The sequence below is a fragment of the Ursus maritimus genome, unplaced genomic scaffold (genome assembly GCF_017311325.1).
Source record: "Ursus maritimus isolate PB19 unplaced genomic scaffold, ASM1731132v1 scaffold_4, whole genome shotgun sequence".
Lineage (NCBI taxonomy): Eukaryota > Metazoa > Chordata > Mammalia > Carnivora > Ursidae > Ursus > Ursus maritimus.
The window spans coordinates 29,534,301-29,551,400 of record NW_024426552.1 but is presented as its reverse complement, the minus strand read 5'-3'; the positions used below and the strand labels follow the sequence as shown (position 1 = coordinate 29,551,400).

General features: G+C 40.1%; 1 non-coding gene across 1 annotated transcript; it reads left to right on the top strand.

The window, feature by feature from the left end:
- The first annotated feature begins 5,519 nt into the window (after nt 1-5,519).
- LOC121100587 lies at nt 5,520-5,626 on the top strand. The gene has a single exon (XR_005832335.1). It is a non-coding gene; the product is annotated as a U6 spliceosomal RNA (small nuclear RNA).
- The last annotated feature ends 11,474 nt before the right edge of the window (nt 5,627-17,100 follow it).

The window sequence follows — 17,100 nt, the reverse complement described above, 5'->3', positions numbered from 1 at the left end:
CCCCCCCCCCCGCCTTTTATCCTTTCTCTGAACAGATCCAGGTGCCATCTTGATCTACCGGCAAAACACCTTCCTAGGAGTCTGAGTGGTGAGTCCTCCTCCTTTTTCTGACCAGGTTTAGCCAACCGGTATCTTCTTTCCCTGTTGCAGAGGATGTCCCAGCAGGAATTGCTGTTGCCATTTGCAGTGACCATCTCCTTGGTGGGACACTCTGTAGTCAGTCACCGCACATAAAGTTCGTTACTTTTGCAGGTCAGTGGGACACCCTGGTTGAAATTGCAAACACTAGTCAGAGCTTCATTCCTTTGGTGAAATACCCCCTTGGGAATTGGCAGCTGGTCTTTCCCACCAAGGGACAAACCTTATTCTTTTGGACCCACTCGTGGGCTGTATTCCTAAAAATTGGAATAAATTCGACCCCTAAGGCCTGAGGGAAAATTCTCAAGCCAAGATCCTTCCCATTACATTAAGGAATTCAAAAGCCTCACAATTGCCTTTGCTCTCATATGGCAGGACATTCATATCATCTTTACCATGCATTGCACCCATAAGGAAAGAACCTGTATCTGGTCTTTGGCTCATAGCTGGGCTGATGAGGCCCACACTTGTATCCCTGACCACGCTGTGGTGGGGGTACAGGCAGGCCCAATGCCAACACTAGATGGGATTATCAAGCAGGAGACCCTGGCAGAATTAATCAGCACTACGTGATAATTTGCCTAATTGAGGGCATACCTAAAGCAGTCATAAAACCCGTAAATTATACAAAGCTTAAAGAAATAACCCAAAGCCCAAATGAAAATCCTGCTTTATTTCATTCTCGCTTAGTGGAGGCCATGAGAAAGTGCACTAATCCAGATCCTCAGGGCCCGGTACGCATGGCAATATTAGCAACGCCTTTCATCAGTCAGGCCTCCCTTGATATCAGACAAAAGCTTCCAAAGCTCGATCAGGAACCTCAGACCTCTTTCCCCACACTTTGGATACGGACTTCAAGGTCTTCAATAACCCAGAGAGAACCTCAGGGCCTGATAGGGAACAGAGAGACAAGCAGCAAGCCCAGTATATGGCTGCAGCTATCACAAGCTCCCTGCCCTTCTCTGGGTCCACCCAGGGGCAGAAGCCATTACAGGTACAAGCTGTTAAGCCCTCCCCCCTTCCGCAAGAGCTCCTCAAGCCTACTTCCATTGTCGCAAGAAGGGCATCTGGCCTGGAAGCATCAAATGCCCCCTCCACCGGGACCATGTCGGGCCCACAAACAATCAGGGTATTGGAGAAGGGACTGCCCTTCCTTCCCACATGCAGGAGGCTCATCCCAGGCCCAAAAGCCCCAAACACAGGCCATCCCAGGTAATCCACAGCCTTAAACCGAGGCCACTCTAGGCAACCGGCAGCTGCCTTTAATTCTGTACCTCGATGATGAAGAACCCAATGGAACAGGGGAGAACAATCTCCTTTCCTTTGATTGACGGGGCCCAGACACTGTGCAGGCTCCCATGTTCTCCATCTTTATGACAGACCCTCAGGTAACCCTGGATGTGGTACAACACCAAATTGAATTTCTAATAGAGTTGGAAGCCACTTATTCTGCCCTTAATGAATACTCAGGCATTACTTCCAGTCCTCTATCCTCATCACTGGCAGAGTCAAGTACCCAAAGAGGGGATGTTTCACTTCCCCATTAATTTGTTCTTAGGGTAACAATACCTTCACCCACTTCTTTCTTGTTTTACCTGATCGTCTCACTCCATTATTTGGAAGGGACATAATGACAAAGGTACAAACTGATCTTTGCCTTTCTGAGATTGATTGCCCCCCACTGGCACTCTTGTCCTCTGAGTCTTCCGCCCCTTCAAACATCAAGGTCTCCATTTTCCAACAGGTGCGCCCTCAGGTATGGGACACCTCCATTCCAGGGTGCTCTCTATCGACGACCCCATAAGGATACAACTTAGAGATCCTCATTACTTTCCCCAGAAAATCCCAGTACCCCTTATGTCCAGAACCCAGACAGGGTCTACAGCTATTCACAGGAAAATTCTTAGCAATAGGACTTCTGTACTCCTGCAGTTCACCTTGTAATACCCTCATCGTGGCAGTAAAACAGTTTGATGGCCCATACAGAATGGTAGAGGACCTAAGAGCTTTTAATGAGTCAATTATCCCTATTCACCCGATTGTTCCCAACCTTTACGCACTCCCAGGACTGATTCCCTCAGACACTCTTTGGTATACTGTGTTGGATCTAAAAGATAGTTTCTTCTGCATCTCAGTGTACCCAGATTCCCAGTTCCTCTTTGCCTTTGAGTGGCAGGACCCCTCCACCCATGTTACCCAACAGCACTGTCCAACTTGGACTGTCCTCCCTCAGGGCTTTAGGGACAGTCCACATTTATTTGGACAACCCCTAGCCAAGGATCCGTCCACCCTTCAACTCCCCAGAGGCAGTGCCTTACTTCAATATGTTGATGATTTACTTATCCGCAGCCCCAGTGAGAACACCTCCAACACAAACACCATCCTGGTACTTTGGAGCTTGGCCTCCTGGGGCTATATAAGGTCTCCTCTTCAAAGACTCAAATTTCCTCTGAGAAGGTTCAATTCCCAGGATTAATATTAACCCCCAGGGACTAAGAACTCTCTGACCACTGTAAGGGTCTCATTTTATATATGAAATCTCCCTCTACAAAACAGCAGCTATGTTCCTTTTTGGGTTCCTTTTGGGTATGGCTGGGTTCTGTTGACTATGAATACCCCAATTTGGATTAATAATAAAGCTTCTTTATAAGGCCCTGAGGTACCTAAGGAGGAGCTTTTGGAGTGTGACTCTAAAATAATGCAAGCTTTTGGAGCCCTCAAACAGGCGCTTACAACGGCCCCAGCTTCACCCTGCCAGAACTCCAGAAGGCCTTCTTCTTATATGCACATGAGAGGAGAAGAATTGACCTTGAAGTCTTGATCCAAATGCTGGCACCTTCCCCTGGCCTGGTCACATCCCTAAGAATCTAGGTCCTGTGGCTCAGGGAAGGCCTCCCTGCCTCTGAGCACTGGTGTTCGTGGCCCTACTGATAAGAGAGGCCTCTAAATTAACCTTGGGATGAGCTATGACCGTTTATACACCCCATCAGGTGTTGGACAACCTAAATTCTAGGGCATTTCATTGGATCTCTAATAGTAGAATTTCAAAATACAAAACCCTTTTATTAGAAACACTGGAACTAACCCTTAGGCCATGTCAGACCCTAAATCCTACCACCTTACTGTCAGATCCCACAACAAATGCCCTTTTGGAAACTTCTTGCTAAGACACTGTAGATTTGACTTGCAGGGCCAGGCCAGCTCTTCAGGATGTGTCTGTAGATAACCTGGACGCTGTATGGGTCATGGAGGGCAGCAGCTTCAGAGCAAGACGACGGGTCTCCAGGTATGCTGTTGTTAGCTTAACTGAAGTTACTGAGTCCAGAGCTCTGCCAGGTGCCACTACCTCAGCACAGAAGGCAGAACTAATTGCTCTTACCAAGACTCCCAATGGGCGCAAGAATGAAACTAAACATATATACTGATTCAGCTTCTGCCAAAATACCCCAGTTAAACATGCCTCTGAAATTTTGGTCTTGCTAGAGGCAGTTATGCTCCCTGCCCAAATAACTATTTTTCATTGCAAGGCGCATCAAAAGGATAATGACTCAGTCTCTGCTGGAAATAACAGAGCTAAGAGAGAAGCAAAGCCAGTCGCCAGGCTGCCCCTTTAAGCCACTTTGGTTCCTAGCCTAAATCCCTTCTCCCCACAATATACTCAGGAAGAAACCCAATGGACATTTAAAAAGGGCTTTCCCATACCCAGAAGGTTGGCTGCATTGCCCCCATAATAAACTGTTACTTCTGGGAATGTTACAATGGAAATTTCTTCATAACTCGTATCAGTCAACCTGAGACATTCCCCAAACCCTGCAGACATTCCCCATCTCCCAGGTATGTTCTACCTATTGTCCCCTCACACCAGAGGCAGCCCATAAACCTCCCCCACTTCTTCAACCTATCCAGAGAAGAGGGACTCTACCAGGGAAGGCCTGGGATACAGATTTTAAGCACACACCTCTCTGCAAAGGGTTCAAGTATCTATTGGTCATTGTAGACACCTTTATGGGATGGATTGAAGCCTTTACTCTTAAAACAGTTAGGTCTTCAGAGGTCACCACTCCTCTCCTTGATCACATCCTCTCCTGTTTTAGGCTTTCCCACTTTTTACAGTCAGACATTGGCCCACCTTTTGTCTCTCAAATAACACAGGGAGTTAGCGAAGTCCTCCAGAGAACATACCTTCTGTAGCAGCATGGCACCCACAGTCCTCCTGTAAGGTAGAATGGACCAACCAAATCATAAAAAGGCTCCTCACTAAACTTATGCATGAAACTCAATAATCTTGGTTGACCTTCCTTCCCTTTGCATTATTAAGGTCAGGTATCACCCCAAAATCCACAACCCATCTCAGCACATTTGAGGTTCTTTATGAGAGACTTTTCCACCAGAGAAATCTTTTATTAGACCCCAAAAGTCACCATCTCACGCAGTATGTTGTATCCCTAGGACAAACTGTCTCTACCATTAATGACCACCAAAACCAGTGCAGTTGAAAACCTGACCACTCTTTCTCAGGTAAAATACATCCAAAACTTATATCCAGGGATTGGGTATACCTTAAGACTCTTTCACAGAACAAAAGTCACTTGAACCTGTCTGGACTGTGCCCTATCAAGTTCTCCTGACCACTACAATAGCGGTAAAATTTCATGGCTTCTCCCTATGGATCCACCTTTCCAGAATCAAAACTGCTTAGGCCACAGATGAGGAGCCCTCTACCAACCACAGCTGTGAGCTGTTGGAGATCTACAACTGTTATTCAAATGAGACTCAGGTGATATACACCCAGAGATGTAGAGGTCCATGAATCTGGCCAATCCCCATTCTCTTGTATTCAGTCATTGTGTGATATTATCTTAGGAAAACTCCCTAGATACTTTCTTCCCAAAATTCTCATGATTTCTCCTTCCCAATTCCAAGACTTCATTCTCAACATTTTCTTTCAAGGTGACGTCTCTGAATTTACTTGGTCAGAAATCATTACTTACCTGGAGCTGTCCCTGCCCTTGATGCCTTGTTCTCACAATACAATCATCACCCCTTTTTTGGTTAATCTTTGTCTTTCTCATTGTAACCTTCTTTCGGTATATATCAAATCCTAAACATGGATTTCTGTGCTTAAATAATTGGCTCTAAACGTAAATAGCAAAAAGACCTGCCCACTGTGAAATAGGATCCCTGTTCTGCTCTTATATTGTTTGCTGTCACTTTCCACTGGTAATACCAAGGTTCCCCTAAGGAGGCACAATACCTCCCCCAAACAGCCAATTCAACCTATTCTTCCAATTGTAGGCTCTGTATAAATGCCTCTGGGCAGGGCAGGGGAGGGGGGAGACCTGGATCCACTTCCCAGGCCACACCGAAAAAACGGACATCAAGTGCTCGCTTTGGCAGCACGCATACTAAACTTGGAATGATACCGAGAAGATTAGCATGGCCCTTGAGCAAGGATGACACACAAATTCGTAAAGTGTTCTGTATTTAAAGAAAAAAAGAGAATGAATATCATGAAAGCCTCCCAGCCTACACTGTAACAAAGTTCCCAAAGCTAATACGCCCCAGGCAGCCTTAGATCATCTACGGCAGTCTCAAACAGATTTCAAACCTTACGTGCCACCAACCCACTTGTCTTGGGGTGCCGCTTTTCAGCCATCAAGCTACCCTTACATGCACCCATTTGCGTGATAGCCACAAGACCACAGGGAATATCAGATTCTCTAGTGCCCCCAGCCCAGTTAGTCCCTTTCAATCTCTTTGGGTGCAGGGAACATCACAGTTCTGCCAAGGCAGACCTCAAAACTGCCCCAACTCTTTCGCTCTGGTTCCAACCCACAAAATGGGGGCCCTGCCAATTCTTTCCCCTAAAAACTGCTCATAGATGTCACCAGACATATGCTTTTCTGGGAAAATCGTATTTCTCCTTTCCATCTAAGATCTCACCAGAATGGTCTTTACATCCATATTTTGACCAACATTCTGTTCATGTTATTTATGTATTCTCTAAGAAGATGGAAACTTTCTCTCCAGCTCCCCTCTGCTTTTTTGAGCTCCCACCAAAATTACCTTTAGCATCCGCATTTCTATCAATAGTTCCCTCTCTTCAATCTTGGGTTTTTCTAGCATGGACCTCAAAACTCTTCCAGCCTCTACCCAGTACCCAGTTCCAAAGGTACTTCCTTGTTTATAGGTATTTGTCACAGTAGCACTCCAATTCTCAGTCCCCAAGTCTGTGTTAGTCAGCTTGGGCTGTTATAACAAATACCATAGATGGGGTGGCTTAAATGATAGAAATTTATTTTTCACAATTCTGGAGGCTGGAATTCTCAGATCAAGGGCCAGCAGGGTTGGTTTCTGGGAAGAGATCCCTCCTTGGCTTGCAGACAGCCTTCTTAATGTTGTTTCCTCACATGGCCTTTCCTTTGTGGCATGTTTCTCTTCTACTCTTCTTATAAGCCTACCCATCCTACTGGATTAGGGCCCTACACTTATGACCTCATTTAACTTCAATCACCTCTTGAAGGTCCTATCTCCAAATACAGTCATATTGGGAGTTTGGACCTCAACATATGATTGGGGGAGAAAAGGTCACAATTCAGTTCCTAGAAGGACTGTACACAACATACAACTTTTTCTGAAACACAACTTGATGAAAAGGAAATAAGTATTCCTGGGGTTTAATAAATGGACATGAATGAACATGAATAGATAGCATAATTTCCTTTTATTATAATAAATTATTCCAGGTGGTAACCAATTATTCTAGCTAGTCAGGTTATTCTAATTAGGTACCATTATTAGCCACAATGAGGTACAAATCTATGGTTCAACTGGTAGCTATAATAATTCTTCTTCTAACTATAATACAAGTATGATGCAAATTTCTTTACAGGAATGAGAAAAATATAAACTAGGTAATGTAATTGAGATTTACTTTGAAATTATGGATAATTACCTGGAGTTTAGAGATAATTAAACCTAAAAACATGTGCCCTCTTACCTCTAGGATTGTCCTTCTAGACCGATTATACACTTCTGTTCTTCTGTAGAGAAGACAGCTGAGTTGGTTACATTATTCTCTAACTCATATATATTATAATTTTTTGTACAGACTAATGACAAGTGTTTTGTGATTGACTTTGCAGAAAAAAATGGGTTTAAATATGTAGGGTGCAAGGATTAATATATCCACTGGAAGAGTCTATATTGTATTTTTCTTCAAACGTAGTATGTACTAATAGCTTTCTTCTAGCAAGTGTACCTACATTTATAGCATGCCTCCAGCATGTATTTCAGTGGCTTCTCTTAAAAAATGATGGGCAAAACGGCTTCACGTATCCACATGGACCCGGACTCTGCATTGTTTTCTAACCACATCTCAAGCTGTATTCATTCTTGTGCTCTCTGATACTGGCATTATCATACTGGGCCCAAATAGGAACAATAGGGTGCCTCTTAGAACAAGATAATTCAACGAGGGCTCAGTGAAGGAACTATTTACAAATATGTGAGTAAGATAGATTGAAACCAGAACCAAAAAGTGCTACCATCCTTAGGACCAAAGGGATTGTGGGATAGAAGTGGCTATGGAACCTGGGAAGAGAGATCCCTTTGGAGAAGACCTGAATGCCATTAGTGGAAGGGCATTACCTGAGACGTTACCTGGGACAACCCCATAGAGAAGGCCAGAGAAATAAATGTCCTGGCTTCTTCATTCTCAGCTTTAAAAAAAGAAAAAAGAAAAAAAAATCAGAGCTCTCCAATGGCCGAATCGAGCTATACGCCAAAGTTAGGGGAATCCGTTATTAAAGCCTATGCAGGTCAGCTCCTGGGGCAGAAAACTGTATGGTGAAGAATATTTTGGAGGGTCAATAGCAATAGCCAGTAAATGGGGTATCATTGTGCTGTGTTTGTGTTTATCTCTCCATACTAAGGGTCTTAGCATATGCCATTCTGTCTCCTTTTTTCTTTTTTTTAAAGATTTTATGTATTTATTTGACAGAGAGAGAGAGAGAGCACAAGCAGGGAGGAGCGGCAGGGAGAGGGAGAAGCAGGCTTCCCTTGGAGCAGGGAGCCCGACTCAGGGCTCACTTTCAGGACCCTGGGATCATGACCTGAGTCAAAGGCAGATGCTTAACTAACTGAGCCACCCAGGCGACCCTGCCGTTCTTTCTCCTTGAGCAAGTCTTCTCTTCTATTCAATTTGCTAATTCCTATTTATTCTCTGGATATCAGTTTAGAGAGTCATTTCTTTAGTTAAGCCTTCTTTGGCTCTTTATTATTCAGGACATGTCAGGTGATGCCATGATAATAAATAACACTAAAATCTCAATGGCTTAATACAACGAAGGTTTGTTTCTTCCTAACAAGGCCAACCTTACGGGCCTGCAACAGGCAGTCACACAAGGCCCCATGCTCAAGAAGGGCCAATGCTTGGTTTAACTACTGTTATCATCTTGGTATTTTCAATATGTTTTTTTTTTAATTGTGGTAAAATATGTGTAACATGAATTTTGCCCTTTTTAAATGTACAATTCAGTGGCATTCATTCAGTACAATCACATTTGCACTGGGAAAATTGTGTACTAATCCTGTTCACTAGTGGCACGTGCCCATCATGAGAATGTCCTCCAGCTGCTCGCTGAGCCATCCAGGCCTATGGGGTCTCCAGAACCTCGTCACTTCACCCCCAGAAATATATGGCTCTTCCAATGCCTCAGCAGGAGAAGAATCCTTCAAGAGTCAGGCACCCCTGCTCTTCTATCCTGCCTTATCAAGGTATGTAGTTGGAAAAGGAAGAGTATTTTAATTGTCCTTTCAGATAATAATGGATAGTCTTTTTCTGATAATATGTAAAACGTGACAAGTGGAATTTTCTGAAATTAAGTAGCAATGTAAAATTTGAAACCATATCAGTGAACTTTTTAACTCTGTTACATTAAGATCCATTAGTCTATCATGCACTTTGAATAGACACTTTGTCTATGTAAGACTTTAAGTGCCATGCTTTAGCCATTTGGAAAATGTTGACTCATGGAGTTACGCAGATCTTCCAACTGTTGGCTTGTTTTGTTACATAATATCAAAAATCATATATACCAATATCATTACCAGTGTTACTAGAAATGCCTTTAAGTATTAGGAAGTTGTCGAATTTATGGTGCACGAAAACCATGCAAGTTTTCAAAAATTCTAATTTTTGCTTGAAAGCTCAAATGTCAGCATTAATAATACTCTCATATTTGCTTGAAGTGTTAGACTCACATCTTTCATTTTTGAAAAAAAAGTCTGTTGAGTGTCAAGCAAGCACTAGTTATTTTAAGTAAATATGTTCTATTTTGAAAACACATGTTTCATCTTGGGACTCCCGTTCATATGCTGGTGAGAAGCAAAAGTGCTTTATGGGTACTTCCCAACCACCTCATCCCATATAATATTAAAGAGACAGGTATTCAGGGGTTGAGATTTAAGAAATCAATACTTTTTCCTGCTTTATTGAATTTTCTTTCTTTCTTTTTTTTTGTAAAGGGAATTGCGTGATGGTGAATATCATGGGCTGAATTCTGTCCCCTCCAAAACAAATGTGTTGAATTCTGAACCAGCACTACCTCAAAATGTGACGGTATTTGGAGATAGGGTCTTTAAAGGTAATTAACTTAGAATGAGGACATTAGGGTGGGCCTTAATCCACTATGACTTCTGACCCTCTAATAGAAGGATAGAAGGACACAGAGGGAAGACCATATAAAGACACAAGAACTAGTCAGCTTTCCACAAGTATTTAGTATTATAATAAAAATAGTGTTGACCTCACAATCTCTCTGAAAGTGTCTCGAGGACACCCAGGGTACTGGAAAGATACTTTGAGAACCACTAGGTTATCCACATTAAACACTTCATTTTCTCATTATTATTCCTTGTCTCTTTTTTCTGGGAGGCCACTAACTCCATCTTTTCTAAAAATGTCTGATGATTCACACAAATCTGGAAAGATCTTAAGATACCTATTTACACTGGAATGTTTCAGAATCTGTCTAAAACATGAATACTTAAGAATAAGCAACATCACACGAGTCTCCTTTTGTATGACTATATTTCTAAATGAAAAAAAAATTGTTTTGAACACAGTTTTAAAACTCTATGCCATCTTCCCCCATAATTTAATGAGAAAGAGCAGGTAGGATTGGGGCAAAACTATTCCACAACTAATTACATCGATTTTGTTGCCAACTCATTCATTGTGACTACTCTGACACTATTTATACATTGACAGCTTGTTAAGTTATATTAAGTCTGTATTTTTAAAGCATTTTCTTTGAGGCATATTCTGTTTCTTGCATCCAAAAGCATTATCTGATACATGGAGTATTCTACTGACAACATTTTTAATAAAAATGGAATTTTTCTTATAATTTGCCCCTTGTTTTTAATATGAACTTTAACAATTTGGATTGATACTTAAGGGGAAAATACATACTCTTACTATAGTAAATGAGAAAACCAGAATTGAAATATTAAGAAGGCTGAAACCTGTTGCCTTGTTTTCCCTGATAATTACCACTGAGCAGTCATTGTACTGAGGAAAACTGCCCATTCGTCAACACCTGTATGGAGAAACACAGTTTCACCCATTTAATTGATGAGTGTCTTGTTTCCTAAGAGTATACTGAGCGACTTCTGCGGGGCTCGACTACGTCGTGCGTATTCCATAGCACAGCTGAGTTCCTTTAGTGAGAAGCTCTTTTGTGGGAGCACATGCAGGAATCATTTTTAGCTCAAGGACAATTTCTTCCACATAATGCAATAGTCAGGCATTTGCTAAATGCTTAGGATGATGCAAGGATCTTCTCACAGAAAAATATTGACTCTATTTGCTCCCTAAGTATATGTTGCTTAAGTGGATTGACCTCTCCAGGTAAAAAATCCTGGTCTACTGCCTACAGTTTAACACCACCAATAAAATTGCCTTGAATAAGGTAATATTTACTGTGACTTCAATCCTCAGCTTTTATAAAGGGTTTATATTAAAAAATGATCTCTTTGAAAAATAGTCGTCTGACTTTTGCAAAGCTGCAGCTGAAGATAGCGGTATGGGTTTACTCACCATGTATACAGAAAATCTCTTACTAAATTTTTGCTGGCATGAGATTTTAGCAGAATAAATCTGTTTGTCTCTTCAGAGGAGTTTCATGCTATTTACTTTGACATAAAGAGGTAAAATGATGCGATAGGATGTTTTGCTCCTCTTAGGTGGGTTTAAGTCCCAACTTACTATTCAACAACTCCGTTAGCTTCTAAACACATTCTCGTTGCCTTCTATTCTGTTTCCACTACTAATTAGCTTGTTTTGCAAAATGTTTAGACTTTAAGCTCTTAGGGCATTTAGTCGAACGGGAATGAATGCTTTTACAAGAAAAGTCACAATGCCATTCAACTTAATGTGGTAAAATAATTCAGTGGGTGCCAGGATATTCAAATCAATTCAATATTTAGGCAGCCCTTCAATTCACTGTTGTGTCAGAAACTGGCAGTTGCAAAAGGAGTATAAGACATGGTGTTTTAGTGTCATACATTTGTAAATATTTCACAATCTTTATTTAGAAACCCGCTCTCAAGTCTCAAATGGTTAGGAAAATAAATATACATGTCTTCAAGGGGGAAAACAATCATCTCTAATAGCACTAAATTCAAACATGGAAAACTTGAAATCCCTGATGACAAGCTATAACTAAAGAGTCATATCAAAGTGGGGCAGGTACAGTTTATGCCTGGGGAGCTCATCTAGCAAACTCACGTTCGAGAGTACATTGAATGTTGCCCCTAAGTCTTAGAGCAAGTTTATTTTGTCAGCACATAGTTTTGCATGCTGTTTCTATGTGTATGTTTATGAGTGTGTGGGGATATTACAAAATCAAAGTTCTTGTGCATTTTAAAAGTATGGAGTTGTTTTAGAAAAGACATTTGCAGGGAATGGATGATTAATTATATTTTGCCATTTCATAATTATCCACCCTTAGTCTCATGTTCTAATTATTTTTCATGTTTCTAAGCTTTCTGTAGTTGGTCTTTAAAAAGAAATAATCAACAACCCATTAGGATCCTGGGGGAAGGCACAATGAGACGGAGGAAAGACAGGAAGACCAAGATTTGCTTTCAAATCCATTTTTCCCTACTAAGTTTTATTTGCACATTATTATTCTTGTTTTCGTTTGTGTATTCTTTGCAGGATATAGATTTATTTGTTGGTGCTCCTTTTGTAGTTGGTCCTCAGGGAGATTATTGTTGCCAGATTTATCGGCATTGTGTATTGTTCTTAATTTACCCTAATGAAGTTCCTCTTTGAGCCCTGGGGTCTGGTTTGGCTCTACTGCATTCAATTGCACATGTGTAAAAAGTCGCTCTGCCCCGCTTGGGGTTGTATTGTATTAATCATAATTGGTCTCATTCTTCTTGTGTCTGGTATTTCCTGTTACTGTTTACATGAAACTATACACTTTCTAATTGTGAATATTTCACACTATATTATAATTACGATATTTATTTAGCTTGTAGATTTCAGCTTAAAAAGCATTCTTTATTGGGAAACTTACCCCATGCATGGCAAGTTTGGATACATAAAATTTGGAGATAGAATTGAATTTTCCCATTTACAAAAGCATAAATCCCCTTTGAGAATGAGATGTCCTTACCTCCCCAGAATGGAAAAGGAAGCTCGTGAAGGGGGCATAGGAGACTAAGTTTCTTTAGGTCTTCACTAAGTCTAGGCATTCTTACTCTACCTCTTTTCCTTCCATTCACTCTTTCTCCACTGCATCTTTGTTCTATTGTTGTTTTCCAAACATCGCATACCATCGACTTACCATTTACTATTCTATATTTACTACACGTAGCATCTCAAGCCCCCATGCTTTTGCATAGGGAAAGTGCAGCCCTCACATTTATCTTCTTTGTCTAGGAAGAAGAGAGACTGTGGTATTCTTCAGTCTGGGATGCTAGCTCAACTCCTAGAGTCTGAATTAGGTACCCACCTTCCATACGCCAGGGTAACACTCTGCCTGCACTGATCATATTTTGGATTCCACCAAATGGGAGATGTTGGCTCAGTTCACTGGTTCTTTCATCAGACTGTAGTATCCTGTGGGTAGAGACTGTATCCTGTCGGCTTCCCCTCCTCCAGGCTATCTCCTCAACTCAATTCCTTTTAACACTGAAATCTCACCTGCCAACACCAAACCTCCGTGCCACCTGTGAACTCCTGAAATTGATTTCTGCAACACTCACAATCATATATGATTTGCTTCACTTTCTACTTCTAATATAATGTTCACTCTGTGCCTTATATTGCCTCCAACTAGTTCATAATGAGATTGTTACAATTTGTTATTGCCAGGCTCCACTACACTGTGCCAAGCAAAATACTATGTATACAACATTAGTTTATTCATTTTAAAACATTTGGTCATTCGAATGACAAAATATCCATTCCTTCACATATACATATGAATGTATTATATATATGTGATGTATATAATACATATATTTATATGTGCACATGAGTATATGTATACATATAAATATACATAAATGAGCATATGTATACATATATGCAAATATAAGTGCATATATAAACATAAATGTACATTATTATAAGTATACATACATAGAAATACATACATAATTTGTCTAGAGAAATAGAGATTATTGGAAGCATTATTCTGTCTGGGATGCGTGTCTTGACCCCCATAATCTTTGTTAGTGCCTCTTTTCCATAGTCTATGAATCTACTCATCATACCTTAGATTCTACTGAATTGAAATTATTTATATATGTATATGTGTATGTGTATATATATATATATATACACACACACATATATATGTATTATGTGTGTATGTGTATGTATATGTGTTTATGTGCATGGATGTGTGAATTTCTTACTACATGTATTGGCTATATAATACATTTTAAGTATATAATTCTTTTTATTTGGCTTATTATTAGGACAGATTCAAAATATCTGTCCACTTGAGATTCATTGATGAAAACAGTTCATAACATCACTATAAATTTTAAACTTTTTTTTTTTGAAGATTTTATTTATTTATTTGACAGAGAGAGAGACAGCCAGCGAGAGAGGGAACACAAGCAGGGGGAGTGGGAGAGGAAGAAGCAGGCTCATAGCCGAAGAGCCTGATGTGGGGCTCGATCCCATAAGGCCGGGATCCCGCCCTGAGCCGAAGGCAGACGCTCAACCGCTGTGCCACCCAGGCGCCCCAATAAATTTTAAACTTTTAAATAATAACTATTCAAATGATATTAGTAAGAATTATATGGTATTAAATATTTGGCACGTATTTCATTAAGTTTGTTGTCATATGTATATGGGTTATACATATTTTGTGTTATACATTTTAGCTATAGTTGTAGAATACTTTAAATGTCAGGAAAATGCTAGGAAAAATGAATATCATCAAGATTAATGGAAACAAGGCTTAATCCCTGACAGATAATTACTTGCACAAGAAATGCTTGCACATTTATTGAAATGTTTTAATCGCTCTTCTTAAGCTGAATGCTACTCTCCATTTATGTCTTTTTTTTAAGGCTGCTTCCATTTGTCTGTTCCATCCTTTTTATTAGAATAACCATTACCCATCAGCAATCACTCTCACATCACCTATGCTGGGGCATTTTAATCTATTGATTGCGTTCATCTACCGTCTCAAAATTAATTAAGTAAATTTAAATCCCAACTCCCCCCATTTCATTTTAATTTCTCTTATATCATATTCTTTTATACTTAGTGCCAGTGAAAGTTCATATAACAGTAATCCTCAATTTCTCTTCCGAACTTTCATATTTATTTCTGAGTACACTGATTTTCATGACTAATTAGCTGCATTTTGCTTTCCACAGGGACTTACTGTCTTACTGAGAAATCATTAAGTCCTCTCTCCCTAAATTTTGTGTGAGCCACAAATTTTTTTTGTTGTTTTGCTATTTTTTAAAATTATTTTTAGCGAACTTCCATTTGAAGTAGAACTTTGCAGTAATCATAGAGGAGTCTTGAAAGTGAATAAATTGTACTTTTGTGAGTTGGGAGGGGGAGACAATGAGTGTATTTTCCTGCTTTAGTTTTAGTCTAGTGTTTTGGAGTCTTAACTGTATACAAAAGGATTGTAGAAAAGCTAAAGAACATAATGCCATCATCCCTGTTGCTCAAGTGCTGAGCACTGATCTCAATTAAGTACTTAAACTCTAAGTGGGAAGGATACACGGAATGTCTCCCTGAACACCTTTTCCTGTTGTCTCCACAGAATACCTGAGATTCACACTTTTCTTTCTCATGAGTTGATATTGATTTTAAAAAACTCAGCAAGAAAAAGGCAAAAACACAGCAAGGATTTTTTTGGGCTTCTAATGTAGAGCCTAGGGACAGAATGAAGTTTCTAGGAGATATTTCTCTAAGTGGGTGTCACCAAGTACCATTCCTCAGGACAAAGGGTTTTATGTCATATAAAATTTGAGCAAATTTGAAAAGAAGTCGTAAAGAAATCTCTTTACATGTTGACCTGTTTTCTTATTTTTAAAATACCTATTAAAATTCCACAGACTATTTTGAGAAAGACTAGAATATGGATACTATGACAGGGGGAGTGAAACTAATGCGGACTGTATTGCTTGCAAATGTATTTGGGAGACTTGCTCATTGTCTCTTTCCTCTTGGCTCAAAAACATTCATCAAATAGATACTTTCCCAGAGATCAGGGCCCCACTTCACAGAAGATATCTATTTATGAAGACAAAAGCGATTTCTGTTTGAAAATTCTGTAGGTTTCTTAGCACAATGTCTCAGTACTAGCTTGCAAAATGAATGAATAAATAAATAACCAAAACAAACAAAAAACAAGCCATTTGCCAGAAACAAATTATTCATAAATGTTGTCTAGAGAAACATTGTGTAAAAATTGTCCAAAAAAGTTGTCTACTACCTAGAAGTTGCATCCATCAAAAGCATTTTATAGGCGAAGGAGTCTATGGTGTCCTGATCTGAGCGCAGTCACCCTGGCCTGTGAATTCCTTATCGGGGACATTGACCTGCGCCCCGGGTATGGTATTTGAATCACAAACCACAAGTGCCTGTCCCTGATTAATTGCCAAGGTAACTGAATATATACGTTTCTAGTAGCCTGACTGCTGCCTGGAGAAAGCGAGTAGGCTGGAAGATCCAAAGGCGGGTCACACACAGCTTTACGATTGTCGCACGTCTGTCTTTCGGACTGATGGCTTTGCAACCCTCTTTTATACTGAACTCCTTCTCTGGGTCTCAAGAAAACTCCCCCTGAGGCTAAGAGCCGAAACCGAGCCTGCAGTGAATTCATTGAGATGAAAGGGCTCTTGAAACCCCCTGGAGACAGCATGTTGTCTTCCCACCCTACGAAGACTTTCTACGTGTCTTTTCTTGCGAATTCTTGCAACTGGCCTTTCAGTTATCGCAGGTTTATTTCACATCTCTGTTACGAAGTGAAATTTAGCATGAACTTGGCTGATCTTCTCTTTGGAAGATATAAAATACACTTTCACAAATTGAGGACATTGAATGTTATTTCTTGTGAAAATGCTTTCCTGCACCACTGGTATATCTTTTATACAGCTAATATGTAATAATCAAGAGACCAAAATGTATGATTTTAATAAACCTTTCCGATAATTTTGCCCTTTTGCCATTTGTAGGTGTTTCCGTAATGCACCCAGATTCAATAAAGCAATGATTGTTTCATAGTTCCTCTACTATTTATCATATTGGTAACTGATACATCTGTCTTTAATCACACGTATTATACTGTTGTATTACATTAATGCAAAATTATTTATAATTCCTCTAATACTATTTTATTTTCCTACTATTAATCTAAACTAAATGAAACTCTGAAGTGTATTATCCACTTACCATGTGCTTTA